General features: G+C 35.2%; 1 protein-coding gene and 1 long non-coding RNA gene across 5 annotated transcripts in view; one reads left to right on the forward strand and one right to left on the reverse strand.

The window, feature by feature from the left end:
* The window catches only part of ZSWIM6 (zinc finger SWIM-type containing 6), a 175,219-nt gene that overhangs the window by 70,165 nt on the left and 80,399 nt on the right, over positions 1–24,655 (forward strand). The window lies entirely within an intron of this gene.
* On the reverse strand, positions 74–24,545 carry LOC116661255. Its single transcript, XR_004317074.1, has 3 exons — positions 24,533–24,545; positions 4,982–4,991; positions 74–480 (listed from the first exon to the last, which is right to left on the reverse strand). It is a non-coding gene; the product is annotated as an uncharacterized LOC116661255 (long non-coding RNA).

Here is a 24,655-nt window from a genome sequence, read left to right on the forward strand (position 1 = left end):
TCTCTTACTTATGGTGATAGTAAATTTTTGAAGCAGGCAGGATGTTATGAGTTGCTATCTCAAGACTATAGTTTTCAAAGAAAGACAAGGACTGTCATGAAGGAGAGGAATTAAAATTCGCTGTGCGGGTTCTGAGGGCAGATGTAGGACTGGGAGTGGAAATTAGAAGGGGATGAACTTTAATGTAAGGAGTATCTTTTTCCATCTTTCTAAAAATAAGAGGAACCGCTTAAGTATTTGAGCTGAGGCTAGATAACTGCTTATCGGAGATGATGTTACAGGGATTAAGATATAAGGCAGAGGGTTTGATTAGGTCATTTTTGGTAATTACTAGCTCTGAGAGAATTATGATCATATTTATTGGGAACTTCAGGACAAACCTAAGGGAGAACATAAACACGTGGAGAATGTCTCCTGAGGTGTAGGGCATAGAGAAGGAACCAGGACTCAGACCCAGGCCTCCCTTAGAGAGAACAGATGCTGACAAGGACTATTGGCTTTCTCTTCAGGCAGTTCAAGATCCGTTTTAATTCATTACCTTTAATCTTGAGCTTCATCCTGGTCATTTCCCAGGGTCATGGTAACGTCAAAGAGCAAACCTCCCTTTTAGATTTGTTCCAGCTCTGGTGCCAATAGCCTGTCCATGCTTGGGATCATTCTTGTTGGGGAGAAGTGGATTATGAATGTGGATCCTGGAGTCAGTCTGCCTGGGATTGAATCTTGTCTGTTCTGTGCAGCTTTCAGCAAGTTAATTAAGTTCTCTTCGGTGCCTCAGTTTTCTAGTCTGTAAATATTAGGGAATATTTGGGAATAATATCATTTTATCAAAACTAAGACCTTGATTATAAGAAGGACCATTGCTTTACCACTAATAGAAAATATCCTGTATACTTAACTATAATCCGTTGTACCGTTGATATATCTCAGTTTCAGAGAGTTAAAATAGAGGGAAAACCTACCTGTTAGGGTTGTTATGAGGGTAACTGATATTTGCAAAGCATGTATACTTGTAGTATCTGATACAAAATAAGCATTCCAAGTGTTAGCTCTTCTTTACTGTTGGACCTGTCCTAGTTAGAAAAGTTTATTTAGTCATCTAGTCAGTGTTTATGGAGCACTGTGCTTGGAAGACACTGCAGTTCTAGACCACAATCCCGCTCCAAGAGACCTCATGTTCTAATTATGGAGAAACTCAGGGAAAGAGAGACATATTCATACATCCCAGGAGTAGGGACATAACTTTTGTTGGGAGAGTCAGGAAAGGGTTCACAGAAGCAGTGGCATTAAGCTTAATCAGGAAGCTTGAGGAAGGGCTCACCAGAAAGAGAAGGCCGTCAGAGAAGGCCATTCCAGGAGAGGGAACAGCATGTGCAAAGGCACAAAGCTTATAACCAGCATGGCTGGAATGTTGAGGGTGTGGTGGCAGTAGATAGTAAAGTGGAAGAGGTAAACTACCTCAGATTTTGAAAGGTTTTGTATGTCGAGCTAGGGAGCCTGAACTTTACATTCTGTCCAGTAAGATAAGCATATAACTAGAGGTTTTAAACAGTGGGATGATGTGAACAGAATAGCTCTTCTTTCTTTCTATGTTGTTATTATGTATTTATGCCTTGTAGGATCTGCTCTTTTACATTTAGCTATGGAAATGTGGAGGCTGCTTTTAAAACCTTTGGCACAGATACCTTGTGTGACACAGTGAGGCTGCTCAGGTCATTGTGTAATTTGTAAGGTTGTTAAGATGATAATATGATGAAGTCTGGTTTTCACAATGCTATATAAATACAAACACTATATTTACCAAACTAAGCGGCAGAGTACTGGAGTGATGCAGATAAACTTTTATTATTAAATTTTTTTAATTTGATAATTTCAAACTTACAGAAAAATTGTACACATAATAATAATTAGAGAATATCGTAAACTTTTTACCTCTTTTCACTTGTTAACATTTTAGCCAGTTTGCTTTATCATTTGAGTGCTTTTGTCTCGCTTTCTCTCCTCCTTCCTCCCTCCTATCCTCTCTATCTCCTTTCCCCCGCCCCTCTCCCACACACAGTAATTTTTTCTGAGCCACATGGGAGTGAGTTCCATGAGGACATTGTCTTACAAAGCCACAGTAGATACACTACAGGTGTCATCTTCTGCAAATTTGACACTTACAAAAACTTAACTAATTTACTGTCCATATTCCAATTTTGTCACTTGATCTAATAGTATTCTTTATAGGATTTTTTTTTTCTTCCTTCAGTAATGGGATCCAGTCTGGGTCAGGTATTGCATTTAGTTCTCTTGTCTCTTTAGCCTCCTTTAATATGGAATATTTCCAAAGACTTTACTTTTGTGATAATCGACATTTTTAAAGAATAGCGTCTCCCCCTTTTTCTTATGAAACATTCCTTATATAGGATTTTTCTCCTGTTTTCTCATGATTAGATTCAGGTTATGTATTCCCAGCCAGAATGCTACATAAGTAATATGGTCCTTCTCAGGGTGTCACTCTGGAAGCACAAGAAACCCATCTGCCCCTCATGGGTAGTGTTAATTGTAATCATTATTTGGTGAAAGTGTTTTCCAATTTCTTCACTATATAGTTATTATTTTTACCCTTGGAACTAGTAAGAGATCTATGAGGAGTTACTTTAAGACCAAGAAAATACCCTGCTCCTCATTAAAATCTCTTCCTGGAGTTGGCATAATGATTCATGCTTTGAACTAATCTTTACTGCAGTGGTTGCAAAATATTTAAACTGTCTGTATTTTTTAAGTTTGATGTTTATATGTATTCCAAGGTATGTGTTTCTTTTCTAACAGTAATCAACTATTTTTATAGAATTCTTATCTTAAATTGTTAAACTTTTTATATTTACTGTGATTCTGACTCGGTTCGTAAAACTGGAAATTTATTGTCCATACCAGTTCGGCCATATTGAGAATTCCTTTTCCAGCTACTGAAGATGGATGGCTTCCTTAGTTTCTGTGTACCTTGATGATGGCTCCTGGATGGGTTAGGTATGAGCCTGTTTATTTTAATATTATCAGTGGGGACTTAACAGCTACAATGGGCAGTATGTTAAGGGAGCTCTAATTTACATAGAACTTTCTTAATCTTTTAGTTTCTGGCAAGAAACTTAAAAGACATTTGTTCTGACTCAGCTATTAAAATGTCACATATTTCTTGCAGAAAGGAGTAAGGCACAGGCATGAATGCTACTGTGAACTTAAGTTCTTAGCCTGGTTTGATTCTCCTTACTGCAGTTAGTGCTGTAGTCATTTTTCCAAGTTTTAAAAGCTATTTTAGTGGTTCTCTTTAGGCTACTTTATTTTTCAAAATTACAGGGATGTCAGAAATATTTGAAGGGATGGAGAACATGGTCCTATTTCATTAGGTACCTTCATATTGTAACCTCTGTTGCTTTGGCTTACAGGTTTTTTGCTTAAATCTTTTTTTTTCCCCTTTCCGATATGCTCTCAGTCATGGACCTCTCCTATTTGCCTTCGGGATAGCTCCATGCTTTTTAAAGACTGGCCTGTGCCTCTCACTTTGGCTGACTGTGTTCATGAGGAAGAGTCAGCTATGAATGACTTACTACAGGCCCCTAGCTACTGTGATAAAACTAATTCTCAGTAGTTCAGAGAAAAAGGCACTTCATTTCTTACATCTGTATCATTTTATGTTTTGAGATGGCTGGGAAACGTCAGTTAAAAGCAACCCCTGTTTGTGAGAGGGACAGTCAAGTGTTGCCACTGCTTTAGGGTTCAGATTCTGAGACCTTTATTAAGTGCCTAGTTTGCATGAAGTACTGCTCATGCCGGGGGGTGGGGTTCGTCACAGAAAGACTGATGATGTGCTTCTTGCCTTAGTCAAGTGGCATGACTCTCTTGCTTTTTTAAATGAAATTTATTTTAAGAAGTAAACCTAGAAATAAACAGTTGAACTAATCAGCTGGTTTTAATTGGAAATGTGTACACTGACATGGCTAATTAATACACACCAGAACTGACCTGTTTCATATAAATATGTTATAATAATTCTTTATATGGGCATTTAATTAAAGAATATTTGAGTTTTCTGGGTTTATTATAGACAATGGCAACATTTATAAAATGTGGGCAGTAAAACTTGAGGTGGAGAATGTAAAAGGAAGGAGAGTGGAAGACAGGTAGGGCCACAATCCCCAGGCCCTCAATTTTCCTACAGAATATAGTCACAATTCTGATGTCACATATAATGTGAGTCTTAACATAGGGGAATGCAGTGCTCCTACCTGTGTTTTAATGGCAGCCTAGAGTGGAGTGGCGAGGTGGTAGAGGCGAGGGGCTCATCTGTTAAGGTGAGAAGTGGAGACTGGTTTAGAGAAAGGGCACTGGGAATTAAGGTGAGGCAATGGATAGGACAGAGAATGTAGAGGAACGCCTTGCCAAGATCTCCTGTGGCCAAGATGAGGACGATGAAGGAGTCTGATGTGACCTGGAAGTGTTGTGCTGGTTTTGACAGGAGATAAGTTGAGTGAGGTACTGGTGGATGTAAATATGTATTGTCCACATGGATATAGCTAGCAAACACCTGACTAGGAGGACTGGTCTTCAGAAGAAAACCAAGATGAAGATACAGACTTGGGAGCTGTGTGTGTGTGTGTGTGTGTGTGTGTGTGTGTGTGTGTGTGTGTGTGTGTTTTGTGGAAGGTGAGGCAATGGATGCTGTTGTCCAAGAAGAAGAAGGCTTACTCTGTGGTAAGAAAGGCCTGATGACAGTCCGAGGACAGAGTCACTGCTGAACTCTAGTAGGCACCAGTCATACAGTCATTTGTGTGAGTGGCACCCCCAGGATTTGTGCATTGGGGCCAATCCGCATGAAGGGCACTCAGATTTAGGGTCATTTAGATCCATGAAAAGTGAATGGTACTGAGAAAAAGGTGTTTTGAGAGATTGGGGGAGAATCATGCCAATGCAGTATTGCAGAAGCTAAGTGAAAGGGTTTTACAGAGTAGTGTCTGATGTTGAAGAGAGCTCAAGGAGAAATAAGCCTGAGAGGAGTCCTTTGTGCTGTGCATTTATGAGATCATTAATTACTCCCAAGAAAATCTTGACCCTGGAATGCTTGGAATGGAAGCCAGGTTGCAAGGGGTTAAGCAGTGAGAAGAGGAGAGGTGGGAAGTGGCTTGAGGAAGCAGCATCATTGAGACATGGTTATATGAACTAACTTCTTAACATCATAGAATATGAAATAATTATTTTAAAAGAATTTTGCATTTTTAAAGATTATTTTGAATTGTAGTTATGTTTTATAATTTTCCTCATTTAAAAAAATTTGTAAAAATTTTCTGTAGTATTTCAGGAAATTAGTAATATTCTCAAATTTTATTTCCCATAGTGTCTTTATTATCTCATTAAATTACATATTAATTTTAAATATTATATTTAATTTATTATATTATATTTATATTAAGATTATTATAATATAATATATAATATTAATATATTATATTTATTAAAATATTATATTTAATATATATTTAAGTCCTATATTTCCCATAATATTATAGAAGCTGGTTTGTAGTATTCCCAGTATACATCTGTAGAAAGCAAGCTGTAATGAAAATGAATCACTTTTGTAAGACTGTACAGTGAATTTCATACTTTTCATCCCTTGATCTTTCCAATGAAACCAAAGTGTTTTTTGATCTTGAGTGAATACTTATATAGTTGAAGGTTGTAGTTAGTAATGATGGCTTATATTTCAAATATATAGTGACATAGACTTGTGTTGAGAAGATAATATAGGAACTTAAGAAAAAGATGTTGTGCTTGAAAAGACAGTAGTGAATAAATTGGGAGTTTATTCTGTACAGTCATTGCTGATGTTTGGACAGAAGAGTTATGGATGAGAGGGAAGAACCTTATAATTTGCCAGTTAGTGGGGTTTTTTTCCCCATATTGCTTAAAAGTTTGGCAATTTCAGCTACCTTCTTAATTATTCTGTTAAAGAATGAGGCTTAATTAAGCTATAGTCAGCATGTGTTAACATGGACATAAAATCAGTGTTCAGTTTGCCTTAGGAAAGTTTTGTTTCCCTTTTCTGTTTTTGTTATTGTTTTTTAGTCTTTTTTGGTACTTGGCTAAGACTGTAGTGGATTTTTCTCCTTTCTGTTTTTCTGAACTACATTAGCCATTCACAGAACAGAAGCAAATAGCCATTTTTAAAATTCATGTCTTCAAATGTTAATTTGATGCTTTGAGGCATAAATGACCTTTCTAACCAGCCCAGACTTGTCAAACAAAGGAATGATAGGAACAAGCTGCTGTTTGTTCTAATACAACAGGCTGTTTTTCACAGAGAATTTCAAAACAATTTTGCTTCCCTCTTCTCCAAAACAGTAAATTAAGTTTCAGCCTGTGTTGGTTTGAATTCAGGAAGAATTGTGTACACACAAGTGGTTCACTGGAATCCTGACCACCTGTGTACAATAAACCTCGGGCTTCAGCTTGTAGAATCTTCACATGTGTGCAGTGCATGCCTGGCTTCTCAGGCTGATAACGGGCTCAAAGTTAAACCACCGGGGTCTTAGAGTGTTGGAGGAGAGAAAGGAAGACCAAAAACAGTAGGTGAGCAGAGTGAGGCATTGTTCATAGTTTTGTATTATTCTTGTTGCAATTAATTGAAACTAGTGAAATGAACCGAGGCAGTATTTTGGAACGATTGCTGGTCTTGGCACCAGAGGACTTGGGTTTTTATCACAGCTTCACAGTTCACTTACTAGCCTTGGGCCCTGGTGTGTCATATAAACCTCAATGGGTTTATCTGTCAAATTGGAATAATACTGCTTGTCCTGCTCTGTTACCAACTCTGTACAAGGATATTTGTTGAGAGGCATCTATAAATGATGAATGTAAAAGTGTAAAAATCCTGTTGTACATTTGCCTCAATAATTATGATATTAACTTACTTATCCGCAGTTTGTTTTAAGTCTTGTCCACTGATACTAACTCTTCTTTTCCTGGATATGATGTAAGGAAGTTTTTAATTTTGAGTTTTTGATTGGGTTCTCATGTTCTAAAATAAATGACCAGGGATAAGGAAGCCAACAGAGCAAAAAATAGTCCACCTATAAATACAAATCACCCCTTTTAATGCCCTTACCACCAAATAGTTTAATGTTCAGTTATTTCCCTTCAAAGTTTAATATTACAGATAGAAGAGTAGGACACATATTTGGTTTTTGGTGGATTGTTAGCTTATTTTTTTCTTCTTAGATAACATGAAAAAGGTATCATGAAAAAGGTATCATGAAAAAGGAAGAAAGAAGGAAACAATTCATTTCTGTCAAAGCAAGAATAGTGGCTTGTCAACTTAAGCTTAAAACAGTCCCCATTATGTTCTGAAATTTTTTCTTAAGTATTATTAGAGAAATTGTTAGTACTATAACAATGAAAGATTTATATCGAGTATATTTGGCTTTATTGCCTTTTATTCCCTCTCTAAGCAATGCATATAAAATTTCTATATTATATTTGGGGATTAGGTTATTTCTTAGGGGGAAAGGGATCATTTGGAAGTTTGATAGTTCTAATTAGGAGAAGGCTTTCTATTTACAAGAAAGCATACAGTGTGGCATATGATTATATTATATTAGAAAAGGGAACATTAGGATGTATGGAGGAGCTAAGAAATTACCTTTGGCTCTGAAGTAATAGCTTAGCCTCTTGACCAGAGTAATATGGTTGGTTTGTGGACTTGAACTTTATGGGGGAGGGGGGTTGGGAGGAGGATGTGGAAAACGAAAGGGAAAAGTTTGTAAACAAATTTCTTATAAATTTCACAGGATATTTAAGCTCTTACCATAGATTTGAAACAAATATGTCAGATTCCATAATTTATGATGAGCTGTTATATTTTAAGAAAGTGCTTAAAATAATTTTAACTTGGATTTGTTAAATGATACATTCCCTTGATACAGTTCTATTCCTACCACCCCAGGATTTGGTTGGAACAATTTTGTGAAAAGATCCTTGTATGGAGACCAGGGGATACTATGTTCTGGACAGAGTCCAGCTACTAACTAGTTATTTAACCTTGGGTAATTTACTTGACTTCTATGGACCTTCTTTATTTTGATAAATGATTAAAAATATGAGTAATTAAGTTAATGTCTCAAATGCTACTTAAAATTTTACTATATTTGTCCTTGGGGAATGTTATTAAAACCAGTAATGGAACTTCTTATAAGTATATATATATTCAAAATACTATATTTGTTTTTCCCTTGAAGAGTTTTCATTTAGCCAAATGGATCAATTTAAAGTTTTTGACCACAGCTGCTACAGAAATGTGTGCACAGCTACTGTTTTGGTAAACACAGACTAGTAACCAGATGGTGGTAATACTTTAAAAAGTTGAGCTGTATGGGCTGGGAAAAATCCAAGTCGAATTTTCAGTGTTTTTCCTAGGTACATTGAATTTAGTGCCCATTAAATGAGTTTGGGTGTGTTTTATTACTGCAGTAGCTAGGAAGAACAAATAGAGTATTATGTGGAATACAAATAATGCTTATTAAGCTTGCAGTTGATTCCTTCTGATAGATGTTCCAAATTGCTGTCAGACTGCATTTACTTACTCATAAACAGATGTGCTTTTGCTTTAAATCGGATAGCTATTGCAAACTTAGTTATGCATAGTTTAAACAACTGTTATGGATTACATTTTTAAATCATTGTTGATTAAATAAGCATATTTTCTAAGGTTGTTAGTTTGTGGCAGTTGTTTTCATTGACAAAATTTTATGTTTTGAAATGCTGATTAAAGTGGTGTATCATCAGTTAAGAAGTTTTTTTCAGGTCTGTAGTTCAGGATATATGCCTAAGATAAGCAATTATTATATTAAAAAAAACTTTAGTCACTGTTACCAGCAAATGAGACATTAGTAGCAATTTGGACATCAGCTGACCTGTGTCTTAACTAAACTATGCAGTAGCAGTAGTAACTTTAATCTTAAATTTTACAGGTTGATAGTGCTGGAGAATAAGTCCTCCAGTTTTAGTTTTCCCTTGTATGTGTATGTTGTTATTGTGGTTTATTTGTTAAAATCTTTGCTAGGTAGGTGCCACACTATTTATCAAATATATGAAGCTTCTATAGTTTCAGATCTCAACATTAGTAATGCTATAAGCTAACTTATTCCTGGAAGCCCTGGTCACTACCAACTCTTTTCTGACTTGATGATGGGTTCTGTCTACTTCAGTGGGTTTGTATGATAGTTCCTACTGTTTCTCAAATTATTTATTTCTGTCATACATGTGTGCATACATTGACAGCAAATATCTATTGAGTCATCATTACTAAGTATTAGGCATTGTGCTAGAACAAATAGGAACCCTAGTTCTCTGGACCATGCTTCCTAATGGGAAGATAAATGTTAAAAAAAATAACATGTAAAATTGGAGTTGTGATAAAGTGCCAGAAAGTAGAGGTACCTTAATGGTTCTTGCTCCTCAGAAGTGGAAGGAACTAGTTCTTTTCATCAATATAAAAACAATGTTACTGGCCTGTCTTTCTAGGTTATAATGATTTCCAACCTGAAATATTCTTTATGGTTAAATTATATCAGCCTGCACTCCTTTCTGCTGCCCATCATAAAAGTGTCACACTTTTAATTGTGTTAACACATGCATTATTTCATTATTGTACATGTAGTATCACTTAGGTTTAACTAGTATCATACTGCCTCATTCATGGTGATTCTTAAATATTGAACATTCTTAGTTTCCTGCTGAGTATGAAGGTTAATGAACAAAAGCAATTGCAATTTATGGTATGAGGACTATATAGCTTAAAGCTTCTCCCCACCCCCACACTATTCAGAGGCTTATTCATTGACATGTACCACCACAATTTAAAGAAAAAAATGTATTTTTAATGTGGACTTAATTGCTGATAAGAGAGAGACATGCTAGAAATATGGCTTTCAACATAAGGGTACAGATTTTCCAGAAGAACAGTTCCAATATTCTAGTTTACTAACAGCTGTTAAAAATTTAACACCCCCTTATCCAGACCCTACAACCTAATGTAAAACTATATTGAGGAGTTAGGACCCTAGAATATGAAGTAAATTATTAGTAATTGCAAGCCAGAAACTTGTTATATTTGGTTACCTTAACTCTTGATTCATAATTTTTTGGGGTCTTCAGTATTCTGTATGCTATTCATTTGGATCCTGTGTTACAGACAACAGGGAAGAGATCTAATAAAAAGTCCCACATTTTTCAAAAAGAATAATTTAGAATAATGCTACTTAAGAGTACCTAATATCAGAACAAACAGGCAATGAACACCATATAATTCTAAACATTATGCAGAGACATTAAATACACATATTAGTAAGGTAGCAGATGCTTTGGTTCTGAAATTGACATGTAAAATGGCAGTCTTTCTCTGCAGGGCTCCGCTCCAGCCAGCGCTCCTCCACATGTAATGAATAGCTAATTTCAGTCCGATGGTCCATAGGAGACTGATGGGGAACTGGGAGGAGGAAAGCACTCCAGCTCTAAGAACAGCAGGATGTGCTGAGATGTGCTTTTTAATGGAGAAACATTTTAGAACTCTTGGGGGTAAAATTCATAAAAAAGGTTGTGCATGTGTTTTTGTGTTTAAATTAAGGAATTATTAATACAGTTAGACAACCAAGAGTCTGGCAGCTATATTGCAAAAGGAACAAATCAGAATTTGGCTACTGAACTAAACTCAAAAATTGCTTTTGATAAAAACGTACTGAAACTGTCTTGTGTCCAGTGGAGCCACTTATTAGAAATAAGCATTTGAGAATGTATTGTAAGCTAGTTGAAATTTGGGGCTGAATTTTAAAACTAGCCTTTGCCTGGGTACAGGAAAAGAGAAGTGACTTTTATTCTTCTGCCACATGGAGATTTCCTTGTCATTTGAGATTTTCCCATGTCCATAATTCTTCCATCCATCTATCCAGTCAATATTTGTTGAGCATCTGCTATGTACCATGATGCTCTGAGAGCCCCAAAATGAATAAAATCAGTCTTTACCCTCAAGCAGTTCATAGTCTGGTAGAAATACAGACTTATAAATGCTATAACTGAAATGAAAATAAGGATTTTATGTGTAGAGACCAGGGTTTTAAAGCTAAAAGACTGCTTTTTTTTTATTGTGAAGTATAAAATACATATTGAACAGTACATAAAACATATGCCTACAGTTGAACAGATAGTTATGGAATTACACTTTATGTGTTCTTTGTATTTGCTGCTTTTATTCAACATTATGTGATTCATCTGTGTGGTTGCTTGCAGCATTCTCATTGTTGTATAATAATCTGTTTTGTGTCTGCACCATACTTTGTTTATCCATTCTACTTTAGGTGGACATTTGGGTTGCTTCCAGTTTTGAGGTATCATTAACAATGATGCCAAGAGGGTTCTTGATTATGTATCTTGGTATATATGTGCACATGCTTCTTTAGTATATATACACCTAACAACAGAATTGTAGGGTCACAAAGTGTATGTAGCTTCAACTTTACTAGATAAGGACAAACTATTATTTCTAAGCGATATGTTCCAATGTAAAAATATTTTTGAAGGGTTTTTGACATTGTTGGTTTTTAAGAAGTCAAATATTACAGGATTTGGTTTTCTAATGAGAAAATGGTGGGAATAGTTATGTATAGCTAACATATAGTCCAAATCTTCTTTCAGTCTAGCCTGGATTGCAGGAATATGCTTGGTAATTAGAAAAGTCTTTAATGAATTGGGGACCATGGGAAAGATCTTTGAAACTAGACAGCATTCCACAATTTTGTTTAATGCTGTGGAGAAAAGTAGGGGAAAGACGCTGGAGTATATTAAGGATACAAAAGTTTAGTGGTTTTAAAATGTTGAACCCATATTTGAAGTAATTCTATTTTAATCTCTTTCCTAGTGGAAGAAGAAAGAAGACCGATACGGTAGGGCAATCTTATTTGAAAATTGACAATTCTTTGGTGTGAGGCCTGGACCTCTTTTCAAATTTTGTGTGAAGTAGGAAAATGGCAGTCTCTCAGGTGCTATTCCTTGTGGGGGGTTGAGGGGAGACCTGACTCTTCATATAGCAGGAGAGTAGTTAAGAGGAGTTAGTGGATATTTCATACAATCAACCCCTTATCTTCTCAGACAGGAGAAAGAATGTCATAGATATTAGAACAATTAGCAGAGTATTACTTTAGAGGTACTGGGGACATAGGCCTCCAAATCCATAAGAAACATGAAGCCTTTTAAAAAACTGCTTTTTAAAAATACCTTTTCCCCACAGGTCTCTCTGAGAACTGAATTTACAGGGTGCTTGGAGTTTGCTTTTGCTATCTAGTGCAGCAAAACATGCCTGAGCATGAGTGCTTTGGGATGTTCAAGCCCAAAGCTGTGTTGGTTGGGTGAATGGGAAATTTTCTGTTCTATTCAGTTCCATTCAGTGAACATTTAATGAGTGCCAGCCATGTGCCTGGTCCTGGTAGGTACTGAGGATACAAAGATGAATAAAACAACTTACAGTCCAGTGGGACAGACAGGCATATAAACAATTCACCATAGTGTTGTGTGATAAGAGACTGTAATAATAATCTGCAAAAAGTACTTTGGTGCACAACAGAGAGAACAAATACTTTTTTGTGTGTGCGATGAGTGGTGAAGTTCTAGGTAGTGGTGGCCTTTCTTTCACTGTGTGGATGAATGGATCTGAAATAGGTCATACAGGTGACTAGGACTTGTAGAGAGAGAAGGGGCATATTTAGTAGAGGAAATTACATGTGCTAAAGGGTTTGTTGGAAATCTAGATTATGAATAATTACATGAAATTATATTATGTGTAAAAGTTAAAATTTCATGATTGCTATTCCAAATTTGAAATTGTTTAGCCTTTTTTTAACCAGTAAAATACACATACTCTTAACATTTTTTTTTTTTAAACCAGAGTTTAGTGACTGAGCAGACTCGCCTTGAGTCCCTCCTGGATGTAAAGATAGTATCATGGGTAGACTCTAGTCAGTTCATCTTTCATCATTCAAGCTACTTATTAAATGCTTAAATGCAAATAAATCATTTATATTCAGGAGAGTATAAGGAAAATTAAATAAACTTAGTCCTTGCTTTTTATAAGGCAGTGATTTCTGACCCTTTCCCTACATGTTTCACACATTTATAAAAATATTAATCTGTACAGTTAAATATTATCAGAGAGAAATAAAATAGTGGTGGACATAAATATAAAAATTATGTAGTGTTCCTCCCACATTTTATATGTGGGAAATTAAAGCCTAATTGGATAAATTACTCATCCAAGGCCACAGGGCCCATCTGGGAGCTTGTGCTGGGTGAGGAGATGGGGATATGTTAGGATCAGATTCTCTGACTGCCCAGGCTAGGCTTTTTCATAGTTTCTGTATGCCAGGATTTGAGACATACTGACTCTGATCTGATGAACTTAGAGGTAAAGTAAAAATACTGAACCAAGAAGTACCTCGGAGTATGGTGAGAAAATGTATTTGTCATGTGGAAGTAAAATAAGCATATTTAGGAATGAAGAGAAAGAATAGGCTGTACATAGTTGGGAGTGGAAACTGAATGAGACTAGTCTTGACTAGAGATACTGAAGTTGTCTGAGAAAATCACAGTGCCCGTGGGAATAGAGTAATAGGTGTATACAGGATAGTTTGACACTCTGCTTGAAATGCCACCTACTAGGGGAGTATGTTGGGAAACCTCCTAAAATGGTAACACTGTCATCCTGGCAGTTTTTGTAACCAGAGCATCTTCTTTCCCGCTTTGAATTCCTTTGGCCATCCTGTAAGACTTCTTTTTGGCATTTATATCTAAGAGTGTTGGTATTTTGTAAAGTCTTAGGTCCATCCTAATAGCATACTAGATCAGTAAATTAGAAAATAACATCTACATTTGTAGGATATGCCCATTATTTATATTCAGTCACATTGGTTTCTTACTCCGATTCATGCAAGCTGAGTTTTAATTTACTTTCTTGGATTTCCGAAAGTTTTGATACTTTCTTATTTGATTGTTTTTAATAGCCTAGGTTTGAATAAGGCCATTTATACTATCTCATAACTCTCCTCTAGTTAAATTATACCAGTATGCACCTCAAAAGGTGTTTAGTAGTTTGGTTTGTAGTAGTAATAGTAGTTTGTATGAGATTTTGTTGTCATATTTCCAAGAGTCACATTCTCAGTATAGCTGGGATGGGTTGTGATGCTGATTGTACAAAGCGTTGCGGGGAGCCCACTCCATCCCTCTTATACTCTTTCCCTCTCTGTAAGTGTGGATATTTTAGGACAGCAACAGGTGTGAAGCAGATGGGAAGAAGTCTAAGCAAAACACCTGTCCCCTGATTGATCTCCAGGTGTGATTCAGGGAGTAACTAAAAAGGAAGGTTGACTGGAAATATAAATAATCAGTCCCCTCACTGCCAGCTTAACCAGAGAGGCACACAGAGTTGGGCTGGGGTGCTGAGCACTTTGGACTGATTCTGCTAAATGCTTCAATGGAATGAAAGAAAATTTATGTTTCTTATTTTTTAGAAAAATCTTATGTTCCAAATTAATATACCCCTGCTGCTTCTTAGATACTCTGAACCTAGTAGCAACCCAGAAGCCTCCTGTCTTCTGACATCCTCAGCCCCTTCTTTCCCTTCCTTTCTTTCTGGCCCTCTTCTTGGACTGTCTTTCCATTCACCTTTCCCCTCCTACAAATCTGGTAGTAGCAGAAAAGTGAAGGAAAAAATGGTGATTTGTTCAAATTCTTCTTTGCCCCAGGTGTGAAATGGGTATTACTGAAGGCAGTGAAAATGAATGACTATAGACTGATTTTGACCCATCAGCCTTTTCGTTCTACTGCAAAGGGGAAGGGGTTGGACAAAATGGGAATGTATCCCAGATACTATATACTCTTGCTTTAAATGATTTCTCACTTGCATGATCTATTAAGAAAATTAATAATTGATATACCAGATAAGGGCTGCTAAAAATATGGACTCTACTGAATTGTCACCTTGACACATTTCCCTTAAGTGGGTTAATAAAGCCCTCTGACAGTTACAGGCCACTGCTGAAGATTTTTATCACTTCCTGGTGCTCTGATGGTTACATTTATCTAAACCGCGAATGCTTGACCTGCATAATCAGTTGATTATTGTTGTTACTAAATATTTACAGGACTCCAAAGTAGTAAATAGTATACAAAGAAAATAATACCCTTACCCCATGAACTAATAATAAGCAAATGATTCATGAAGGTGAAGCTTGGGACAGGGATAAGCTTGCACTCAAGGGAGAAATAAATGAGGGCAAGGAGGAGGAACCCCAAGAACAATTGCCATTGGTCATTTTGGGAACACTTAAGTAGTCAAGTGTATTTTTTAGGGCTATCTGTAGTTTTACTTCATTCAATTGAAGTTTATTTATTTAGGGATAATGTGGTTCCAAGAAGTCCGTTTCCAGGGACTATAGTTTGAAGCTCCTGTTACCTTAAAAAGTATGTCCTGATTCCTGAAGACTGACTGGCTACTGTGGTTGTTGTCATTGTGATCAATAAAGACTACTTTGGTTTAGGAATGATTGATCCTGAGTGTTAACAGCTTACAACTGCACAGAAGAGGTAGTGGTTCATGTTTTGGCTCTTGTTCAGCTGGAGGAACTTGAACTTCCTTAGACCTTTCAATAAACCTGACTAGGAAGTTGGCATCTTGGCAGGAATGTTTTAGTTAGATTCAGGAAATCAAGGTACAAATGTCAGGGTAATTTAGATTGACAAGCCAACTAGGTCATTATTTTTTAAAAACCAAATTGTGCTTTAAATGATAATCCCCATTAAATACATTATTTAAAGGTTGTTATTCATATATCAAGAGACTTGTAGGAAGTAATAAAACCTCCTATAAGTTGTTTTTATTTTCTTTCAATTTCTCCAGTGAACTTAATTTTTCAACTTTATAGTTTTTCAAAAGCAAAGTTTCACATTGCAATAAAATCCCCGCCCCGTGAAAGGAAATGTGGTTTTTAAGCTTTAACGTCGTTACTTTTGTACCCTCTGGGTATTTAAGAATTGTTATCCCCTTGAAATCAGAACTTGACTGAAAAGCAGCATTAAGTAAATGATTATTTTCAAATGGAATCAAGTATTTTTCACTAAGGATTTAGTAAATTTAGAGTTAACTTACATTAAAAAATAGTTAAATGCTTACCAGAGTTAGCATTTGATAAGCAAACTTTTGATGTATGCTAGCTCAGTCTTGTCATAATGATGGATTTTGGCCAATCCCCTCTCTTGAGAGCACTATGTTTAGGTGTGGCTATTGAGCTAGGGCCACGTTAGTGTTTTGTATTTAAAGCAAGCCTACTGTTTTTTATTATTGTAATTGATGATGGAGATAATTATAAAGTTAAAGTGAGTACCTTTACCTTGGCTTTTTATTACTGTATTTTATACCCAAGTGTGATAACTAACCTGTGGCAATTTCTCTAAGAATCTTTTGTTTAAAAAAAAATCTAATATTTAACTCTAAATTTATTTTGAGGGTGTTTTGTTAATAACGTGTGACTTTTAAAAAATGAGATGCATAAAATATTTCAAAATCTGAAGACATTTTCATCAGAGTGCTGAGTTAACTTTGATCTGGCCATAAGAATAACAAGAGTACTCCGAATTATGTGATGACACCTCAGGTGAGTTTCCTCTTGCTGTATTTCCCAACATACGTAAACTTCTTGTTTTTGTGGAATGAAAATACTTTATCCCATGATGGCACTAGAGATAAGGGAAAGGTTCTTTCCTTTTAAATGGAAGAAGGTAGACATCGCAGTGTAACATTGGACTTTATTAACTAAACTTGCTTTACATCGTAGGCCCTGAATGGGTGATATACTTTCACAATAGTTTTTTTTTTAGAAATTGCAATTTTTTTAAATTCAAAAAAGATGAATGTAACCTTTTAAGCTTGAAATTTTATAGAGATTGAAAATATTTCAGCATCTAATGAATTACGTTTTGCTGGTAGGATGTGGTATCTGTTAAAAGGTAAACTTCCTTCTCACTTCTCTTGTAATTAAAAAATATATATATAAAATAGATATAAAAGAATATATTACATTTGTGAGTTATAAAGCAAAACAGTACAAGGAACACTTGTGTACCTATTACTCACCTTAAAAATGTAACATTATTGGGACCTTTGGAGCACTTTGTGTGCCCTTCCTGGACACCTTTATTTCACTTCCTACTTCTCACCACGAGCAGAAGTTTTCAACACCCTGAGTTTTGTATTAATCATTTCCTTGCCATAAATTTTGTTTTTTGCCATTTAATATCCTGCCTACTTCTTTATGTACTGTAACTTGCTTTTTTCAGTCTTTCCCCTTTAAATTATTATATTTGAGATTCATTAAAACAGATTGGTTGCATTTTTTACGGAAATAAACGATCTCAAGGTATGTGTGGAACCACAAAAGACCAAATAGCCAAAGCAATCTTGAGAGAGAAAAAGCTGGAGATACCATGGTCCCTGATATTAAACTGTATTACAAAGTTATAGTAATCAAAGCAGTATGATATTGGCATAAAAACAGACAGATTGATAGGACAGAATAGAGAGCCTAGAAATAAACCCACATGTATATGGTCAATTAATTTATGACAAAGAAGCCAAGAGTATACAATGGGGAAAGGACAGTTTCTTCAATACATTGTATTGGGGAAACTGGACAGCCACATTCAAAAGAATGAAACTAGGTTGCTGTCTTACACCAGACCCCAAAATTAACTCAAAATGGATCAAAGACTTGAATGTAAGACCTGAAACCATAAAAAACTCCTAGGAGAAAATGTAGATTGTTAGAGAAAACGTAGCTTGTTAGTTCTTTGACACTGGTCTCGGCAGTGATTTTTTGAATCTGACTCCAAAAGCAGTGGCACCAAAAGCAAAAATAAACAAGTAGGATGATGTCAACTAAAAAGCTTCTGCATAGCAAAGGAAGTCATCAACAAAATGAAAAGGCAGCCTACTGCATGGGAGGAAATATTTGCAAATTGGATATTTGATAAGGGGTTAATATGTAAAATACAGAAAGAACTAATACATTTCAATAGCAAAAAAAAAAAAACAAATAATCTGATTAAAAAATGGGCAGAAGATCTGAATAGACTTTTTTTTAAAGAAGACATACAGATGGCCAACAGGCACCTGAAAAGGTGTTCAACATGACTAGTTACCAGGGAACTGCAATAACAGATGTTGGCGGGGATATGAAGAAAAGGGAACCCATGTTTGTGCACTGTTGGTGGGAATTGGGACATCCGCTGTGGAAAAGAGTAAGGTGGTTCATCAAAAAATTAAAAATAGAACTAACCTTATGATCCAGCAATTCCATTTCTGGGTAATTATCCAAAGAAAATGCTAATTAAAAAATATATATATGTATATGTATAATCTCCCTATATTCATTGCAACATTGTTTACAAGAGCCAGTATAGAGAACCTAAGTAAGTGTCCATCAATGGATGAATGGATTAAGAAAATGTAGCATACAATAGAATATTACTTGACCATTGAAGAGAATGAAGTCTTGCCATTTGCAACAACATGGATGGACCTTGGGGGCGTTTATGCTAAGTGAAATAAGTTACACAGAGAAAGACAAATTTGGTATAATCCCTTATATGTGGCATATAAAACAGAGCAAGACAGAAACCAGGCTTATAGATACAGACAATTGATTGGTGGCTGCTGGAGGTGTAGGGTGTGGGGGTTGGTGAAATGGATAAAGGAGATCAAAAGGTACTAGCTTGATGATCTAATAACTGTGGTTAATAATACCGTACTGCACATTTGAGAGTTACTAGAAGAGTGGATATTAAAAGGTCTCATCATAAGAGAAGAAAATTTGTAACTATATATAGTGATGGATGTTACATAAAAGACGATTGTAGTGATCATTTTTCAGTGTTTACAAATATGGAATAATTATGCTGTACACCTGAGATTAATATAATGTTATATGTTAGTTATATCTCAATTAAAAAAAAAGAAAAATCAGATGTAATCATTCAATTTCATAGCCGTAAATTATTCTTCCATATGAATATGTCACACCTTATTCAGTCTCTACTGGTGGATATTTGGGTTACCAGTTTTGTATTACAAAGCTGCTGAATTTTTATATTAAAAAAGCTGAATTATTTTGTATGTTTCCTGATACATACGTGTGATTATTTCTCTAGAGTCCTCCTATCCTTTCTCGTGGCATGAAAAATCCTCTTAATCTTTAAATTGAAATATTAGGGATATACCTTAAAGCAGCCCAGAGGACCTTTGTGGCTTAGGTATTTAAGTAACCAAATCAGGTCCTTTTTTTCTTTTTTAACTTTTTATGTTGAAATAATTTTAGATTTATAGAAAAGTTGACAGTACAGAGAGTTTTCTGTATAGTTTCTACAGTTTAGATCCGTTACTCAGCATTACCCTAATGTTAACACCTTACATAATCATGGTACTTTTATCAAAACTATGAAATTGATATTGAAATACTGTTAACTAACTGAACTATAGACTTTATTCAGATTTCCCTAGCGTTTCTCCTAATGTCCTTTTCGAGCAGCCAGTTCAGGACACCATATCGCATTTAGTCATCATATTTCCTTAGTTTCCTCTAATTTGTGGCAGTTTATTGGTCTTTCTTTGTCTTGACACTTTTGAAGAGTACTGGGCAGGTATGTTTGTAGAATGTCCCTTAATTTGAGTTGTCTGATGCATTTCTCATGACTAGATTGAAGTGTGCAATTTTTGCAAGAATATTACAGAAGTAATAATGTGCATTTCTTATTGCATCATTTCAGGGGGTTCATGATATCAGTGTGACTCATTATGTTTTATGCTAACCTTGATCATTGCTTAAGGTGGTATCTGACAGGTTTCTTCATTATAAAGCTACTGTTTTTCACTTTTTATTAGAGGAAAGTTACTAAAGTCCAGTCCATAGTCAAGGGAAGGAGAATTAAGCTTTACCTACCAGTGGGAGGAGCATCAAAGAATTTAAGTCATATTTGGAGGGGAGATTCTTCGAAGCTATGCAAATATTTTGTTTCCCTTCAAAGCTTTACCCACTAATTTTGTCATTCATCAGTGCAGCAGCTTAGTCTGCAGCAGCTATTACTGTGGTGTTCTAACGATGGTTTTTATTTCCTTCATCCTTCCTACATTTATTAATTGGAATTCTTCTGTGAGGAAGATGTGTCTCTTCTTCTCCATTTATTTATTTATTCATTCAATAATTTATTTATATCAGTATGGACTGTTACTTGTTTTATTCTTGGAGTTATAATCTAATCCTAATGTTATTTATTTTGCTGCTCAAATAGTTGCATTCTGGCCAGCTCTTTCAGGGTGGGACAGTTACCTCAGTTTTTTCCAAGCACTTTTGTTCTGGCATCAGTATTTTCTTCATCTCAGCCCTACAATTAGCCATTTTTTCAAAGAAGAGAATCTTTTATTGGAGAATGGTATTTAAAAACCAAGATCTGGGCATGTCTTCTTTTTTAAATAGTGTTTTTCTTGAAAAAACATAACACCTTCCTATGTTATAGACTTACATAACTTTTTTAAAAAATATTTTTTATTGATTTATAATCATTTTACAATGTTGTATCAAATTCCAGTGTAGAGCACAATTTTATAGACTTACATATCTTTAAAGTCATTTTTTTTACGTCAGAGAGAAAAGTGAGATTCATATGGTGACAGGTAGAAAAATTAACTCCTTTCATGTTTAGTATTGGCAGTAGTTATTAATCAAATGTGTTACCACATCACATATTTCTAGTAATCAGAAGTAATTTTAGAATTTATATTTCTGAGTTCATGGCACTTTCGTGGAAAACTTGAAAATATGTATCTGAGTTATAATTGAGAACAGTGAATCAGGGACAAAAGAAGAGCTCATGAAGCTGTCAAGCTAAATCCACCAATAGCCCCAGACTTAAGCATAAGCACTTAACTCATAGAAGAAAACCTCAGGCCTGTGCTCAGATCTCATTTACTCTTATTTTCCACAGCTCTAAAAATGATGGTTATATAGTTTCCAAAGTCCTAGAAGATGTAAACCAGAATTTTAGAAGAAATAGAGGGGATGCAACTATTAAGCAAAGTGTCAGTATGAGAAGGAGGATCTGACTTCTGCATGGAAGGAGAGAGAAAAAAGCAGACCAGGTACTCTGCCAGCAGGGCAGGGCGGGAGCTCTTTAGCTAAAGGGCAATAACCTGGCTGAGTTGAGGCTGTTAAGGGCATTACAGTAAATGTTCATGATGATAACCTTGAGTCTCAAGCAAGTGTTATATTAGGTTTTTTGATACTGTTTAGGAAGCTAGGGAAGTGTTGATACATTTTTGAAAGTTTGATTTCATAGCTCTGTTAAAATGAACATACTGGTTTCATGTATAAATCTTCTGTCAGTTTTTCAGGCTGATTCTTTTGTTCTTAAGAATCACTAAGACCCAGAAGCTTTTGAGCATACCGTACTGCAGTTTTGTAAAGTCATGCTTTTGAAATCAGATCCTCATTTAATCTGATTATGCCAGCTTAGTCTTCCCTTAAGGTATCAACCTTTCACTTCTGATTTTCTCCCTTAAAAGTTATATCATTAGCATGGCTGTCATTGTTATACCAGGATAATTCAATTTCACAGAAAAATTTTATCTATCAGAGGTCTTCTCAAAGAGAATGTATAACTGTAATTTTCATGGATTTGTTTAGAGAAAAATAAAATTTGAGGAAGAATCATCAAAGAGAATGAAGTGTGAGATTCCTTATTTTTTTAAGAAAATATTTAAAGCATTTCTCTGGCTTGCCTAGACTTTTTACCTTTTTGGTCAACAAAATGCTGAATTGTGACAAATTAAAAAAAAAGTTTGTAAACTTAGACTTGTGTTCCTATTAGACCTGTAGAGCTGTCCCCCTAAGAAAAAAACTTCATTCTTGGCTCAGAGTAACTGCAGATGTCCCCAGTTAGTTTATAAATGGTCTGGGTGGAGTTTGGAGTTGCTCGCAACGATTATAGCTGCCACAGGAAAAATTCTCTTAGCCTTTTCCTCCTGCTGTGCGTATGTATATAAAGGTAATTTTGGTAGTGGAGTGAAGGATAAGGGAATGAGGCAAAGTACAAATGTGTTTAGCAAAGGTGGAAAGTGGAAGAAGAATTTGGAAGAACGTATACTAGGAGAAGGAGAGAAAAGAAAAAGACCAGTTGGACCAGTAAAAGATACTACGGTGGCTGTCATCTATCTTGTCATACTCCCTCTCTACTGTGTTTTAGAATCCTAACATTTATAGGTTTTTCTGAAGTAGGGTAATAAGTCTCTGTTGGGGATGAGACCTTTTACAATTTCTGACTACCCTTTTAAATAAGAGAAAAGAGGCATATTTATTTCAGTCTTAAGTAGTGGGATTCATGTTCGGCCAGAGAAGTTAGTTTGAACAATACGAAACATTTGTTAAGCTAATGTGCTTGACTTGTAAATTTATGGCCACATGCTTTTTTCCTCAAAATTCCAAAGTTGGAAAACTAGCCACACAGTTCATTTCTCAGGTTTTTAGTTTTTGCTTTAAATTGTGGAATTTTCCTTGACTATATAGCCAATATATTTGTATTTCAGTCAATTAAAGCAGCTTTTTATAAACATAACAATTCTGATTAAAGAAGTATCTTTTGACTGGTCTCTTATGTTGTATTTTTATCTGCATTTAATACATATGTTAGTTTATGATGAAATAGAGTAGTAGTCAGTCATTGGGTCATATACATGATGCCAGTCATTTCTCATTATTTATTCCCTTTGAATTCCCATTAAAAACCTGTTCTTGAATTATTCTTGTTTTGTCATCTGGTACCCAGTATTATGTGGGCTATAAGTTCTCTATTCTCAAGAATGGATCATGTAGTCTCTTGAACTTGGGTAAGTATGGTTACCTCCAAATATATGGATACTTGGATAGGTATTCCAGTTGCCTCTAAAATTTTTAAAGATAAACCTAATGTATCTTTTAAGTACATTAAATTCTTTTTAAAAAGTCCTTGAAAGTCTTTTATAAACCAAAGAAAACAATAATTTGAGGCAAAGTAGGTTTTCATCCTGTAATTTGAATGTGAGCATATATATTTTGATTGTTTTTAACTTAATTAGAATGTAAAATGTTTCAAGTTTGAGGGTCTGTGGGGAGAAGGATATCCTTAACCTAAATAAATAGATTACAGATGCTGGACTCTGAAATATTCTGCGTAATTTTGTGCATATTTAGGGGGAGCATCTGTTGCCCCTTTTCAGATTGTCAAGGGGTCTGTGCCTGCTCCCCTCCCCCTTAAAGAAAGTAAGGGACCACTGATCTAGTCCTTTAGCCTCTTTTTGCACACATGAAAATGAAGCCAAAGACTCAAGGTCAAACAGCTAATTAATAGCAGAGCTGGGATTAAAACTCAAGTCTCTTTCCCAGGTCAGTTCTCATTCCATTATATTGACAGTCCTCAGGCACATTATTTTGATTCTGAAACACACACTAAGCCACTACATATATAATTGCTGCTTAATTAGGACTCTTTTATATTTGAAGCCATTTGGGTTTATATTTCTTGTTTAAAATGAACATAGTCCCAAATTTGGCACAGAAGTTCTCTTATCTATTTTAAATTATTTAAAATATTTTTTAAATTCCTGAAGTTTGGTAACATCAGTTCATCATTATTCATAAACAGCTTTACTTAATTACTTGATATTGAACTGAAAAATGGTTAGAATCCTGGGCCAAAACCTGCACATTTTTCTGATTCTTTCTATAATGTTGCCATCACCATCCAATAGAAATGCTCTCTTAGACTAAAATGGAATATATTTGTTCATTTACATTTTAAATACTTTGCTTTCAGAAGAAATAATTAAAACCAAATTGCTGTTTAAAGTATTGTGTGTGTATTATTAGTGGCACTTTTGTGAGATTTTGAAAAAAATCACACTTAAACAGAGTTTTTATCTACAATAAGCATTTAGTTCTCACTACTCCTTCACATATGCTTCCTGGATAATGCACAAAGATCATTTTTCAGACTCTGGTATCTTGCAGCTTCAAATTCATGATAAAGAGAGTTGGTAAAGTATTCAGATTTTATTTAACCTCTTTACTAAATAAAATTTTTACTTTTTCATTCATTAATTTATTTGCTCACTTAATAAATATTGAGCATGTGTTATATGCCAGGCACTGTTCTAGATACTTGTTAAGTGCCACCAGGATCTTATCAGTCCTGCCTTCATCATTGTGTCCTGTTTCTTTATCGTGTACTGTTTCGTTCTCTTTGAATTATGGAATAAACTCTAATGCAGGATTTGCATGTTAGACTTCCTTATGTCCTCTCTCAAAGAACTATTTGAGCTTTGCCACTCATGTTTTGAGAATCTGGAGGTAAAATATTGTAAACACTTTTTGACTATTACAGGGAAGGAGTGTCTAGCAATCTGATTAATCATATATTAATAGATATTTCTAGTTTAGAGACTACCAGATGAACTTTTAATTATGACTGTGATGCAAATGAAAACAACACTGGTGTATTTTCT

The sequence above is a fragment of the Camelus ferus genome, chromosome 3 (assembly GCF_009834535.1).
Source record: "Camelus ferus isolate YT-003-E chromosome 3, BCGSAC_Cfer_1.0, whole genome shotgun sequence".
NCBI classification, from domain to species: Eukaryota; Metazoa; Chordata; class Mammalia; order Artiodactyla; family Camelidae; genus Camelus; species Camelus ferus.